Here is a 13,654-nt window from a genome sequence, read left to right as displayed (position 1 = left end):
CTCTTCCCCCTCAAGCTCCCTACACTCCTGCTTTTGAGGAGTTGTCGGGAAGTGAAGAGGAGAGTGAGTCGGAGGACGATAGGGAGGAGGATCAGGGTCGCCCTGAGGTTAACACTGAACCTCTACCCTTGCCGGTTTCTGATGGAACTTCCGAAGCTATGCTTCGTACTTTCCAACAGTACATGACAGACATCACGCGGCGTCTTGACGTCACGGATGCCTCTCTTAAGCGTCTGTCGTCTAGTGTTGACACACAGGACGTGGACCCGGGGTCTGAGGACGAGAGGCAGGAGGCTCGTCCTCGCACAGCTAGAAGGACGTTTGAACAGTTTCAGGACGTCCTTCCCTGAGACGCCCTCTCGTCCTTTGAGTCCGCTTCGGCCCGGGCGCGGGAGGCTCACGCCGCGTCTGCCGGCGGCTCGTTTTATGAACGATCCGGCCGCCGGCAATTCGCGTTCCACCCTAGTCTTAGTGCCACGGTGGAAGCGGCAGCACATCGCCTGAGGAGTACAGATTCACGTGCAAACGCGACCTATGTTCCTCGGGAGGACGCGGGTTCAGTGCCATGCTTTCCTTCGGGAGGCGCACCTCCACTGTTTCCTCGTGTCCAATCTGTTTCGTCCCTCCCTTTTCCCTTTGACTCTCGAACTCTCCCTTTCCAGACTTCGAGTGTTTAGGGTGGGGCTGACGGTGATGTGTTCGTTGGGGAGGTGCCTTCGGTCAAGAAGGTGGAACTGAGCTCTGCTTCGTTCCACAATCTTGAGGCCACCGTTTCTTCCACAGTCGAGGCCCAATCACAGGCCTTGACATGGATGAGCACGCTGTCCACACTGTTGGACCCTCCCGATCGGGCAGAGTCCGATTCCACTCGGGTCCTTGACACGGTTCGAGTGGATCGGGCTTTGCATGCCGTGCGATCGTGCGTGACGTCTGCGGCAGAATTGGCCATTGGAACACGGGTCCACTTTATTGGCCCTGTTCCGTGATCATTTTCTGCCTACTTCTATAGTGCCTCCGGATATGAGGAAGAGTCTGAGGAACACGTTTCCTCAGCCTTCTTCCCTCTTTCATCCGGACACTGTTCGTTCTGTGGTGGAGTCCACACGCCAGAGGAACACTGATTCTCTGATGGTTGGCCTCGCTGCTTCGGCGACGGCGGCGGGGAGTAAGAGAAGTGCTACAGTCACCTCCAGCTCCCAGCCTCAGAAGAAGAAGAAGAAGCCAGTTTCACTGCCTCCTTCTTCCTCCTCTTAGGCGCCTGTTGCGTTCCCAAGCAAGACAAAGGGTGCTCAGACAGGTAAGGGGAAGCAGCACCACCAGGGGGGGTGGTCGCAAGCCTGCGCCTGCCCGCCAGCAGAATTTTCAGTGAGTCCCGGCCCTACGTTGACGCCCCCTCAAGTTGCCCCTCTTTCGTCCGTCGGTTCCCTTTTTTCGGGCCCGCGGCATGTGGGGCAGACTGGTCTCCAACCAGTTTTTCTTGAGGGTGGTGTGGTCGGGGTTTTCTCTACCGCTGTCGTCACAACCTCCATTGTCCGCTCTACCTTGGACGTTCCCCCCTCCTCGAGAGCCTGCCAGATGGCAGGCTCTTCAGGACGAGGTGAACTCGTTGGTCGAGAAGAAGGCGGTCTACCCCCTTTCTCAGCCTTCTCTGGGGTTCTGCTCCCGCCTGTTCACCGTCCCCAAAAAGGACGGCCGGTTCAGGCCGGTGTTGGACCTCTCCACCTTGAACTTGTACCTTCACAGGTGCAAGTTCAAGATGGAAACCCCTTCGTCGGTCCGGTTGGCCATCCGGCCAAACGATTGGGCCATGTCTGGGACCTCCAGGATGCTTACTTCCACATCCTGGTGGCCCCGGGGTACCGACATCTGCTCCGGTTCGTTTGGGAGGGCACGGTGTTCGAGTTTCGGGCCCTCCCATTCGACCTGTCCTTGGCCCCTCTGATTTTCAACGGGGACAACAACACCACATGCTTAGCTTACCTTCGCCACCAGGGGGGCACCAATTCTCGGTCCCTCTCCCTGTTGGCGGAGGGGATTCTGCTCTGGTGCCAGACCAATCAGGTCCGGATGTCAGTCCAGTTCGTTCCGGGGAAACTGAACGCCCTGGCCGACATTCTCAGTCGGGGCGATCAGGTTCTCTCCACAGAATGGACCATCGCTCACAACGTTCTACAGCGTCTGTGGGCAAGGTGGGACCGTCCTCTGATCGATCTGTTCGTAACTCGATTCAGCGCTCGGCTTCCCAGGTACGTCAGCCCCTTTCGAGACATGAATGCGTTCCACTTGGACGCATTCACTCTCTTGTGGAGGCTCCTCGATGCTTACGCCTATCCCCCGACATCTCTGATTCCGAGGGTGCTGGCAAAATATCTGCAGGAACGACCAAGACTGATTTTGGTCGCGCCTTACTGGCCAACAGCTCCGTGGTTTCCAGATCTTCGCGGTCTCACCCACGTAGACCCTCTACCTCTGGATCTGGACGGGGGAGGTCTGCTCCAGCCTCGATCATGCCTCCCTCATCCACGTCCAGAGAGTCTGTGCTTGACCGCATGGCTCTTGTGCGCTCCAAACTGCTTGCACTAGGATTGCACAAGAGTTCAGTAGAGTTTTCCTTGAACGCTAAGAGGCGATCAACTAATCAGCTCTACGACTTACGCTGGAGAGCTTGGGCCACCTTCGCCTTGTCCAAGGGGATAAAGCCGCTTTATCCCTCAACACAGGACTTGGCCAACTTCCTGGTGGAAGTGTATCAAAAGAAGAGTCTTTCTTCTAAGACTCTTCTTGGATACAGATCTGCCATCGCTTCCACGATTGCGGCCGCTACTGGTCGCAGAACTGAACACTTGATCAGGTCCTCCCTCATCGCTAATGTCCTTTCGGGTATTAGCAATGCAGCGGTGTCTAAACCTCGGGTTTCATTTCCCAAGGGGGATGTCTTTCTGGTCCTCAAACTCCTGCGTAGCAATGAGTTTGAACCCCTGGCAGGCATCAGTATCAAGTTGCTGATTTTTAAGACTAATTGTTCCTCATCGCTTTAGCCACTTGCCGTAGACTCAGTGGTATTCAAGCTTTGAGTGGCCTGGACTTTGACATTGAGTTCACCACACAGCAGTGGTTGCTAGCATGGTCACGTCAGTCTAAGGTATGTTTCTTGGGTATATTTTCTTTTACGGTAGTACTGTTCGAAAATTGCCTGGGTATCTTAATCCTTGGATTTAAGTGATTTTGATTAAGGAGTTTAATACTCTACATATCACCCTCACACCACTCTGGTATTCTGTGCAAGAATAGTACTGTCGAGGTAAGTGTTATATTGACTGTAAGGCTTCTTTTTAAGCCTACTGTCTATATGATACTTACCGAGACAGTACTATTAGAGTTTCCCTCCCGCCTCCCCTCTTGATATGTTATGGGCTTTTTGAGGGTCTGCAGCTCATAAAGAAAGAGGACGCGCCACCTACATCCTGTAAGGGGGAAGCACTCGGACAGTGCTTGGGATCCACGGTGGCGCATGGTTATGGGAGATAATTGTACCCACTCAGCGTTTTGTCCAATTTTTTCGGCCTATAATAGATAATGTGCAAGAATAGTACTGTCTCGGTAAGTATCATATAGACAGTAGGCTTAAAAAGAAGCCTTACAGTCTGTCTGTCTGTGTGTGTGTGTAGAGCGATTCAGACTAAACTACTGTGCTGATCTTTATGAAATTTGACATGAGAGTTCCTGGGTATGATATCCCCAGACGTTTTTTTCATTTTTTCGATAAATACCTTTGATGACGTCATATCCGGCTTTTTGTAAAAGTTGAGGCGGCACTGTCACACCCTCATTTTTTAATTAAATTGATTGAAATTTTGGCAAAGCAATCTTCGACAAAGGCCGGGGTTTGGTATTGCATTTCAGCTGGGTGGCTTAAAAACTAATGAGTGAGTTTGGTCATTAAAAATCGGAAACTTGTAATTAAAATTATTTTTTTATTAAACGATCCAAAAACAATTTCATCTTCGTCATTTTCTGATTCCAAAAACATATAGATATGTTATATTTGGATTATAAACAAGCTCTGAAAATTAAAAATATTAAAATTATGATCAAAATTAAATTTCCGAAATCGATTCAAAAACTATTTCATCTTATTCCTTGTCGGTTCCTGATTCCAAAAACATATATATATGATATGTTTGGATTAAAAACACGCTCAGAAAGTTAAAACGAAGAGAGGTACAGTAAAGCGTGCTATGAAGCACAGCGCAATCGCTACCGCGCCAAACAGGCTCGTCACTTTCACTGCCTTTTGCACTAGCGGCGGACTACGTTCAGTTTCATTCTGTGAGTTCCACAGCTTGACTAAATGTAGTAATTTCGCCTTACGCGACTTGTTTTAATCTTTATTCTACTGTGTTGAATTGTGCAACAGGGGTGTGGCCACCAAGGTTCCCCTACCGCTGGCAGCAGTGCAGATAGCTGCTGGCTCCCACCACACGGTCATCTTACTGACCAGCGGTCAAGTCTACACCTGCGGGGACCACCAGGTAGGCCTGGCAGTGCTTCAGACTGCTAACTTGCTTACCTTTGCATCTGCCTTACACCTATGTGCATGTGTTGGTCAAGTGTTCAAAAGTGTGAATGAAATTGAGATTTCGTGGTGATTGAGTAAAGTGTGTGTGTGGTTGGATGTTATATAATGGAGTAAAGAAAGAACTTATAACTTGGACTTGTTTCAAAGGAGAAATATATACCTGACTTATACTCTCTCTGTGTGTCTCATTGTGTCTTCCTTCATCTGTGTCGGTGTGTTTATGTCTGTCTGTCTGTCTATCAGTCTGTGAGTACACTCACTTGTGTCAACTTAAACACAAATGCAAATTAAGTAGACTTCACCTGGTAAAAACGTTGAAGTTAATTAAGTATCATGAGCCAAATATTCCAGCTTGATTAAGAACTGTTCAGTTGCCTGCGTGTTGTACAGACATTTGCACTTGTCACCCTACACACAAATTGAATGTAAATAATGTAGACACACAAACTAAAGTCACCCTACACACAATGTAAATAATGTAGACACACAAACTAAAGTCACCCTACACACAATGTAAATAATGTAGACACACAAACTAAAGTCACCCTACACACAATGTAAATAATGTAGACACACAAACTAAAGTCACCCTACACACAAATTGAATGTAAATAATGTAGACACACAAACTAAAGTCACCCTACACACAATGTAAATAATGTAGACACACAAACTAAAAACTTGAAAGGTGAAGAATTATGAGCAAAATATTCCAGCTTGATGACGAACTACAGTGATACCTCTGATGTAAGGCCCCTCCGATGAGTGAACACCTTCCATGAAAGGAAGCCTTCTTTTATCCCTTCACCTGCCACATGCAATGTAGGGACACTGGGGTGCTCCCAAGGGTGTCCTTTCATCGCAGGTACTACTGTATTGTACTTGTTTGTGTGTTGTACAGAAATTTGCACTTGTCACCCTACACACAATGTAAATAACGTAGACACACTAACGTAGACACACTACCTAAACACTTTTAAAGTGAACTACATGTATTATGAGCAAAACTTCATGACAAAGTATTGTGCTTGTTTGTGTGTTGTACAGAAATTTGCACTGGGGCGGTCAGGGCCAGAAGACCCATCAGTGAAGAGCAAGAAGGGAGCTTGGCACTGTGTGCCTGGTGCTGTGCCTGGTGTTGGTGAGTGCTCCAAAAATTGAAGAAAATCAGATCCTGAAATGGAGTGAGTCTTAAAATGGGGGTAGGTTTGCAGAGGTTATGAACACAAAATGTGAAAAATCTAGGTCTTGGAGGGGAAGTCCTAAATCATCGGGTCTTTAAAGGGGGTTCCACTGTATATACATGGTCACTACAGTGGAACCCCCTTTTTAAAACCTTCAAAAATTTGTTAAAATCAAATCCTAAAATGGAGTGAGTCTTAAATGTTTGGTAGGTTTACAGAGGTTATGAAAACAAAACGTGAAAAAACTAGGTCTTGGAGGTGTCTTAAAAGGGGGTTCCACTGTATACACATTGTCACTACATGCATGTCTCAGAAGTCATCCTTACATCAGAATTTTTCTTCTATGAACAGCTTACCATGTTATGGTATCTTTTGCCGAATAAAGAAACGGTAACCATTTTCTGTGTGCTTTACTTGCTCTGAAATAGAGCTTTGCATGAAGACATAGAGAAACAAGGTACATGTAATTCATAGTTATCAGTCAACCCCTTTGGTCCATTTGAGACTCAGACATTTTTTGTTTACACAGATGTATAACAAAGAGTATGCAGAGAAGGATATGCTTTGGTTCTGGTAGACTAACATATTTTGAGTTCATTGGAGAACTTGCACTTCATGATATACCAAAAGCAGCATTTGCGTTGAATTGATAAGTTCTCCACAAAGTAAGGAGTGCTTTGGAAAATTTAACACAGAGTCATTTTTATTTTTGAAGGAGCACGTTTTGGTCGCCGTGCGACATGGATTGGTGCCAGCGGCGACCAGACCTTCATGAGGATCGATGAATCACTGATCAACGCTCTGACGCTGCAGAAAGCCAACATCTTTGCCAGTCAGTCCTGCATTGGTACGTTGCTTTTCTCTTCATAGTATCATTAAAGATATGTGTTAAAATGGTAGCCTGATGTGCTTGGAAAAGTAAGTTGAATAGCTTTCTCCTTGGCTTTGTGTACAGTCACTATGTGTTGAGCTGGAACTAGTTTAAACAAAGGTTACAGAGCAATAGACCTCCGCTGATAAGATTATCTATAGAACAAAAACCAAACAATGAACCTAATAAATAGCAACTATTAATCAGTAAAATGCATGATGTATTTCCAGGCATGGGAATTGTCCGCCGAAAGGCAAATTTCCGCCGACATTTTTGTTGTGTTCCGCCGAAATAGCAAAAGTGTCCGCCGAAAAAATAAATGGGGTAGGCAAAAGTGGTTATGAAAACTGAATTGAATGGCAAACTTGGAGCTCAGATGACACCAAAAAATATTTTCAGGGGGGCATGCCCCCGGACCCCTTCGCGCCGTCGACTTTGATATTTCAGCCTTTTTTACTTTATCCAATTCCCATGCCTGTATTTCACCTGCCTGTGGTAGGTGGGATTTTGTGGTGTAAAGTGCGTTGTAAAGTGTCGGGACAAAAGCTAGTTTTTGTGCGTGGTAACTCGTGGATTTCTTTATTGTGCGAGTAGAGATGTAATAAACAAATTCCAAAATTAACTCTGTTAGGTTTGAATGGGTTGTGGAAGACAGGAGTATGTGTTTCCGACACAGCCCTCGCTAGTGATTGTCACATCCAATGTTTGTCAGAGGAAACACAAGGGTATTCACTCTTCCACAACACCATATGAACACGTCAGTTATTTCTGAAAATCGTCTATTGTTATGTTTGTGACAGGTCTGATCCCTAGAGGAGAGAACAACGCCGGCATCGTCAAGTGTCTGATGATCAGCAAGGCTGACGGGAGTTGCAAAAGGTGAGATCCCCTTCTAGTCTTGGTCATATTCTATTCGATCAGCCATTTTGTATCCAATTCAAGCTGACCTTTTTGCACATAAACCATTCCTGATCATTTTGGGTGCTAAGTAGTTAAAGCTTTGGAAGTGTTGAAAAATGAGAACTGATTCAGTCACGGTTCAGGTTCCTGAAACAATCTAGATTTGAAAAGTGATTGAAGCTCTGCTGTACACAGTCATAATGCAAAACGTTTGCTCTGTCTCTGCACTCTTTCTCTGTAAGTTGCAGCAGGTGGCTAAGTTTGAAAAGGGTTGCAGTGATAATGTAAAGATTTTGCTCTGGATTCTTTTACTTGTGATTGAAATAGTGAATTGTAATCTGCATTAACGTACATAGACTTCCACTCCTGTGGCAGGCACTAGCAATATTGACTTGTTCATCATTGGGTTTGGGTGTTCACCTGTGTGTAATGATTGTGTTGTGTTCAGTTTCAGTGGAGAGGACCAGGTTGACCTGAGTGGACAGGTGGTGTGTCTGGACCCCATCTACGACATTCTGTGGGGGTCAGTATTCTCAGACATTGTGAAACAAGTTTTATGGCTTTCAGTTCCACAGTTTCGCCTCCCAATTTTTTAACTGCTTGCAGCGATTTTATCTTGGGAATTAACAGCGTAGCTATGATGGAAATATCTACTTTATAGACATACTTATTTGTGGATGTATACACACACACACAGGCATGGACGCACACACGCAAGCAAGCTCACACCCCCCTCCCCCCACATACACAAATACACACACACACATGCACAGGCACACACACACACATTAATAAGCTCCTCTCCTGCCCTGCCAGGTACTGCCCTGAGACTCAGGAGATCCACAGCTACAACGTTCTGGTGCCCGAGGCTCGCAGCCTTCCCGCCATCCAGCCTGGCTATCCCAACATCCTCAGCCCCGAGCTGGCCGTCCCTGTACGCATGGGCTGTACCACCTCACGCTCTCACTGTGCTCTGCATATGCTGGGTGAGTAGAATTCCTAAACATTGTGCGTGATGTGATATGTTTGTCCCTGGTGTACCTCAACCTGATCACACTGTGCTCTGTACTCGCTGAGCAAGTGGAATTTGAATAGATGAATTCCGAAAATAACTTTTAGGTTTGTATGGCTTGTGAAAGAATCAATGCCCTTGCTTTTTACTCAGACAAACATTGGAGGGGCCAATCACTAGCGAGGGGTGTGTCGGAAACATGTTGACAGGAGCACGTGTGAAGTTATTTGTCAGAGGAAAAGCAAGGGTATTCACTCTTTCACAACCCATACAAACCCCATGGAGTTATTACATGTGCTGATTGTTCTCTTTGCCTGCGCGCGTATAGTATGTTGGTTATGTTTGGTCATAGTATGTTTGTTTATGTTTGGTCGTTATCTTGCCTGTGCGTGTATTGTATGTTTGGTCGCTTTCTTTGCCTGTGCATGTATAGTTTGTTGGTTATGTTTGGTCGGTTTCTTTGCCTGTGCGTGTATAGTATGCTTGTCGATGTATGTATTGTAAAGCGCTAAGAGTAGACATTTTTCTAGAATAGCGCTATAAAAGTTTGCATTATTATTATTATTATTATTTCGGAAATTGATGTGTGCATGTGGTGTACCATCACACTTAAAACTCTGTCCTGCTTGTGCTGGATGAGTGCAATTCTAAGGTATTGTGCATCATGTGATATGCGTCCTTGTTTGAATAAGGTGTACCAACCTGTGATTACACAGTACCCTGCACTTGCTGGTTGAGAAGAATTCTATAGTCGTGTGCATCCTTGTATGCACATGCTGGATAAGTGGAGTTATTTGATTTAAAACATTTGTCAACATTTGAAGTTGTTCATTTCAGCCTTTTTGAACATAGTGATAGATTGAATGCTGTTATGAGTGAGATATTTTCCTGTGTGACAAACAAACATCCTTTCACATTCAGCATGCAGAAAGACAACTTACAAATAAAAGCTGCACTAATGAAAGAGATAAACATACCAATCTATGATTCCAGTTTATTCAGGATTCTGTAAGTCATTAGCTGAGAAGACAGATTTGGGGTTGTTCTTTGCAAGCATAACAGTTGCACGTAGAGAAGCAGTTAGTCGCCATGTCTTGAGGTTTACTCAAAATAGAGCAAAGCTCCAGAGAAAAAGGTGTGGTAAAGGCCATACAAGTGGAAGATTTGTGTGGCAGAAGCTGCTACCCACACTCTATCTCCAGCCTTGAGCTTGATGGAGAACGTGGTTGAGTCACTGTCACTCCCCACTGCCTGTATTGCAACCATTTAGGCAGTCATATATTTCTTATTTATTTATTATGGCAGCATATGATAAGTAATGGCCCTTCGTGATCGGCTGGGCGTTAAGCAAACAAACAAACAAAAAATATGATAAGTATGAATATGATAAGTATGAATATGAAAAGTAGACTCACTAGGGTAGATAAGGTGGTTAAAGTCAGGAGAAACCGCTTTGCGTAAAACTTTTGTTGTTCTTGATGAAACAAAAGAGGTGCAAACAAAGAAGCAAACAAAACAAAGAAAGTTCTTCAGAAAGCAAAGTTTACTTATCTCACTAATTTGCTCTCTACTGCCACTGAAAGGTTGTACATATACATTGTATAACGCTTTGGAGTACAGTATACAGACCTGGGAACCCATACGATTTTGCTGTATTTTGTACGCATGATTGTCTAGAATACGATCAGTATGGTCAGTGGCAAAAAATACGACGAGAACAAATTCCTAGACTACTTTTCTTCACGAGTGCATCCCGAAGCTGATCCAGTATTTTGACACAATCATGGTTACAGATTTTGTCAGTAAACATTGAAAGAAGCATGTGCTTTAAATATATTTGTAAACTTAATTAATGCTGCGACGGACGCGTGTGAAGCATGTTTGAATCATGCATGTTGAAATGCTGTGTGGAGTACGCTCATTTTTCTGAAAATACACCAAGTTTGTTTGAAAATATTCCAAGTGCAAAACAGGGGTTCCCAGGTCTGAGTATAACCAATAAAGCTCAGGGAACTAGGTCCGTAACCAAGTTTCAGCTCTACTGACCACATACAACACTGTGGCAGAGAAAGAAAGAGAATGATTGACTGAACGACTTACCTGCAAGGCTTATAGAACAAAAAGGAAAACACCCTGAATAGAATCATTAACAATTACAAAGTGAGCCTTACCTAATTTGGTCTGCATCACAGATACTTTAGCTTGGAGGAGATCCACCTGAGATGAGAGCTGCATGACAACTGATTCCAGGTGGTTAGGGTCATCTGAACGTTTCACAACGTGTTTAGCACATTCCGTGCTGGCTATATAGTAGTACCAGTACCCACAGGATTGACGTTGCTCTCATGGTGGTGTTGAATTTCTCTCTTCAAGAAACAATTAAATACACTGGAAATACAAACAAATATATTTAGGAAATAGAAAGAATAACATGACACAAAACTGCTACTGATCGCCATTGTTCATCACAACAGGAGCATAGAGGGGAAAGATTAAGTCACTGTAATCACTATGAGGTCAGGGATGTTGCTACAAATCCATACCTATAGGACAAATGTCCTGAGTTCTTCAGCATCAATAGGACATTTGACCGCTTTCAGAAAGTCTAATAGGACATTATGAATTTGCGCCAAACAGCTTATAACACATTCCATGGAATTGTTCCAAAGTCACACACACACGCGCGCATGCGCGCTGTAGAACACACACATAATATAGTAAATACATCAACACAGTGTGTGTATAATGTTGTATTTGTTTAGTTTCAAAGAAACCACAACAAAGAAACCAACATGAACAACTTCAGAGCTCTTACTTTGATTACAAACTGCATGATTTGGATAAAAGTTGAAAAACAAAATGATCGGTTTGATCTAATGCTGATCTTTTGCGGCATAATTCAGTGCTTCGTCTCGTATCGAAAACAAAAGCAGACGACAAATTTAGTCAGTTGGAGTTGTCTCCCGTACTCCTGCAGCATGCACTGATCTAAAAATAATCCACTATAATAGACGGTTATACCCAAACGGCGCGTACCGCAAACGGTTCGGGAATTCCCGACAAAAGAAAAGATCCGCACTGGCAACTCCAGTGTCAGCTGAACACGAGAGCGTTCTGTCTTTTAGAAGATTGGTATCTTGAAATGAAAATTAACGAATATCGCGCTGTCCGAAGGAATGGAGTACATATCGGACAATGACCACGCTCAGGCTAAAACGATAGGACATCTGACCGACATGCGGCAATGTGAATCGGACATTTGGGGATTTTCATCGATAAATGTCCGATGTCCGACGCCTAACGACATCCCTGTGAGGTGTGCCAAAAAAGTACCTGACTGGAATAGATTGTTCAAACTATTATTCTTTCAACTTTTGGTTACTAAGTCACATGTAATTTCAGCACATGATGAATAACAGATGGTTGCCAAGCTTTGTTTTAATTAAAAAAATAAAGTTGTGTTCATTGATTAAAAGAATAGTTTTTTGTTCTTTCATTTTTTGTTTTTATTTACATTTGACATTTAAAGCCAGTTTCTCTTTAAGAGTGATGTTAGTACTAGTTAACATATTTTAGAGATAGGAATATTTGGATGCTAACACTAACAGAACAGTAACTTACCTCAGCATTTGCTTGTCCCTCAATCGGAAGAGTCAAGCAAGGAACTCACACTGAACGACACCGTTTACATACTGACATTCACCAATAGGTTTGGAAATGGAAGACCTGCTTGTTTTCACCAGACAATAAATCAGCTTGACATTTCATGATAGCGGTTTCTTGCAAAAAAGCGTGTGTCCCCCGTGTGTCCGAGACTATAAGTGTGTGTCCCCCGTGTGCCCGAGACTATAAGCGTGTGTCCCCCGTGTGCCCGAGACTATAAGCGTGTGTCCCCCGTGTGTCAGAGACTATAAGCGTGTGTCCCCCGTGTGTCAGAGACTATAAGCGTGTGTCCCCCGTGTGTCAGAGACTATAAGCGTGTGTCCCCCATGTGTCCAAGACTATAAGCGTGTGTCCCCCGTGTGTCAGAGACTATAAGTGTGTGTCCCCCGTGTGTCCGAGACTATAAGCGTGTGTCCCCCGTGTGTCCGAGACTATAAGTGTGTGTCCCCCGTGTGTCCGAGACTATAAGCGTGTGTCCCCCGTGTGTCCGAGACTATAAGCGTGTGTGCCCGAGACTATAAGCGTGTGTCCCCTGGGTGTCAGAGACTTTAAGTGTGTGTCCCCCGTGTGCCCGAGACTATAAGCGTGTGCCCGAGACTACAAGTGTGTGTCCCCCGTGTGCCCGAGACTATAAGCGTGTGTCCCCTGTGTGTCCGAGACTATAAGTGTGTGTACGCTGTGTGTCCCCAGGCTGCCTGGACACGCTGACCATCGCCCAGCAGCTGAAGCTGGAGGTGCTGGAGGAAGCCAAGGAGAAGACCGCGCAGGCCAAGGTCTACACCAAGGAGGACTACTCTGTCGTCAACAGATTTGAGAGTCAGTTGTCTTTCCTTTGCTTTTTGCAGGAAGATATTTTATGTGTACTGTAATGCTAGGATTTTTGAAGTCATATGGTCAGAGGAGACATGTTTGTAAACTTAATCTTTAATGTATATGTGGCCAGCTAGAGACTCAAGACTCATGTTTTAATTGTCCTCATCATAAGTAATAGGGAAATACTACCTGGGGTGCATGAAAGATGCCTGCAAAAAAACACAACCTACTTTGTCCTCATTCAAAGCTTTTCTCTTGTCATTACTGTGCAATACAAAAACACAACATATGTAATTACATTTCTGTTTAGCTAGGGTTCCTGAAGATACATAGCATTGCTAAGAATACAGCTCTGCTATGTTGTGAAGGCGATTGCATTGTCTTTTTCTTTCTGTTTGCTCAGGCCATGGAGGAGGCTGGGGCTATTCGGGCCACTCGGTGGAAGCCATTCGCTTCATGTGTGACACTGACATTTTGCTGGGTGGCTTTGGTCTCTTTGGAGGACGTGGAGAGTACTTTGGGCGCATCAAGGTAATTACTTTATTTTTCTTGCTCTCTTCATTGCTTGCTGGCTTGAGTAATTGACAGATTCATTTAATTGATTGATTGATTAGCTGATAAGGTTTTACCTG

At 44.7% G+C, this 13,654-nt stretch overlaps 1 pseudogene; it reads left to right on the top strand.

Annotated features, from left to right (window-relative positions):
* LOC138968959 (E3 ubiquitin-protein ligase MYCBP2-like) overlaps positions 1–13,654 on the top strand; it is a 148,839-nt pseudogene that overhangs the window by 35,900 nt on the left and 99,285 nt on the right.

Source organism: Littorina saxatilis, linkage group LG6 (genome assembly GCF_037325665.1).
Source record: "Littorina saxatilis isolate snail1 linkage group LG6, US_GU_Lsax_2.0, whole genome shotgun sequence".
NCBI lineage: Eukaryota > Metazoa > Mollusca > Gastropoda > Littorinimorpha > Littorinidae > Littorina > Littorina saxatilis.
The sequence above is the reverse complement of the archived record's forward strand: the minus strand, read 5'-3'. Positions and strand labels throughout refer to the sequence as shown.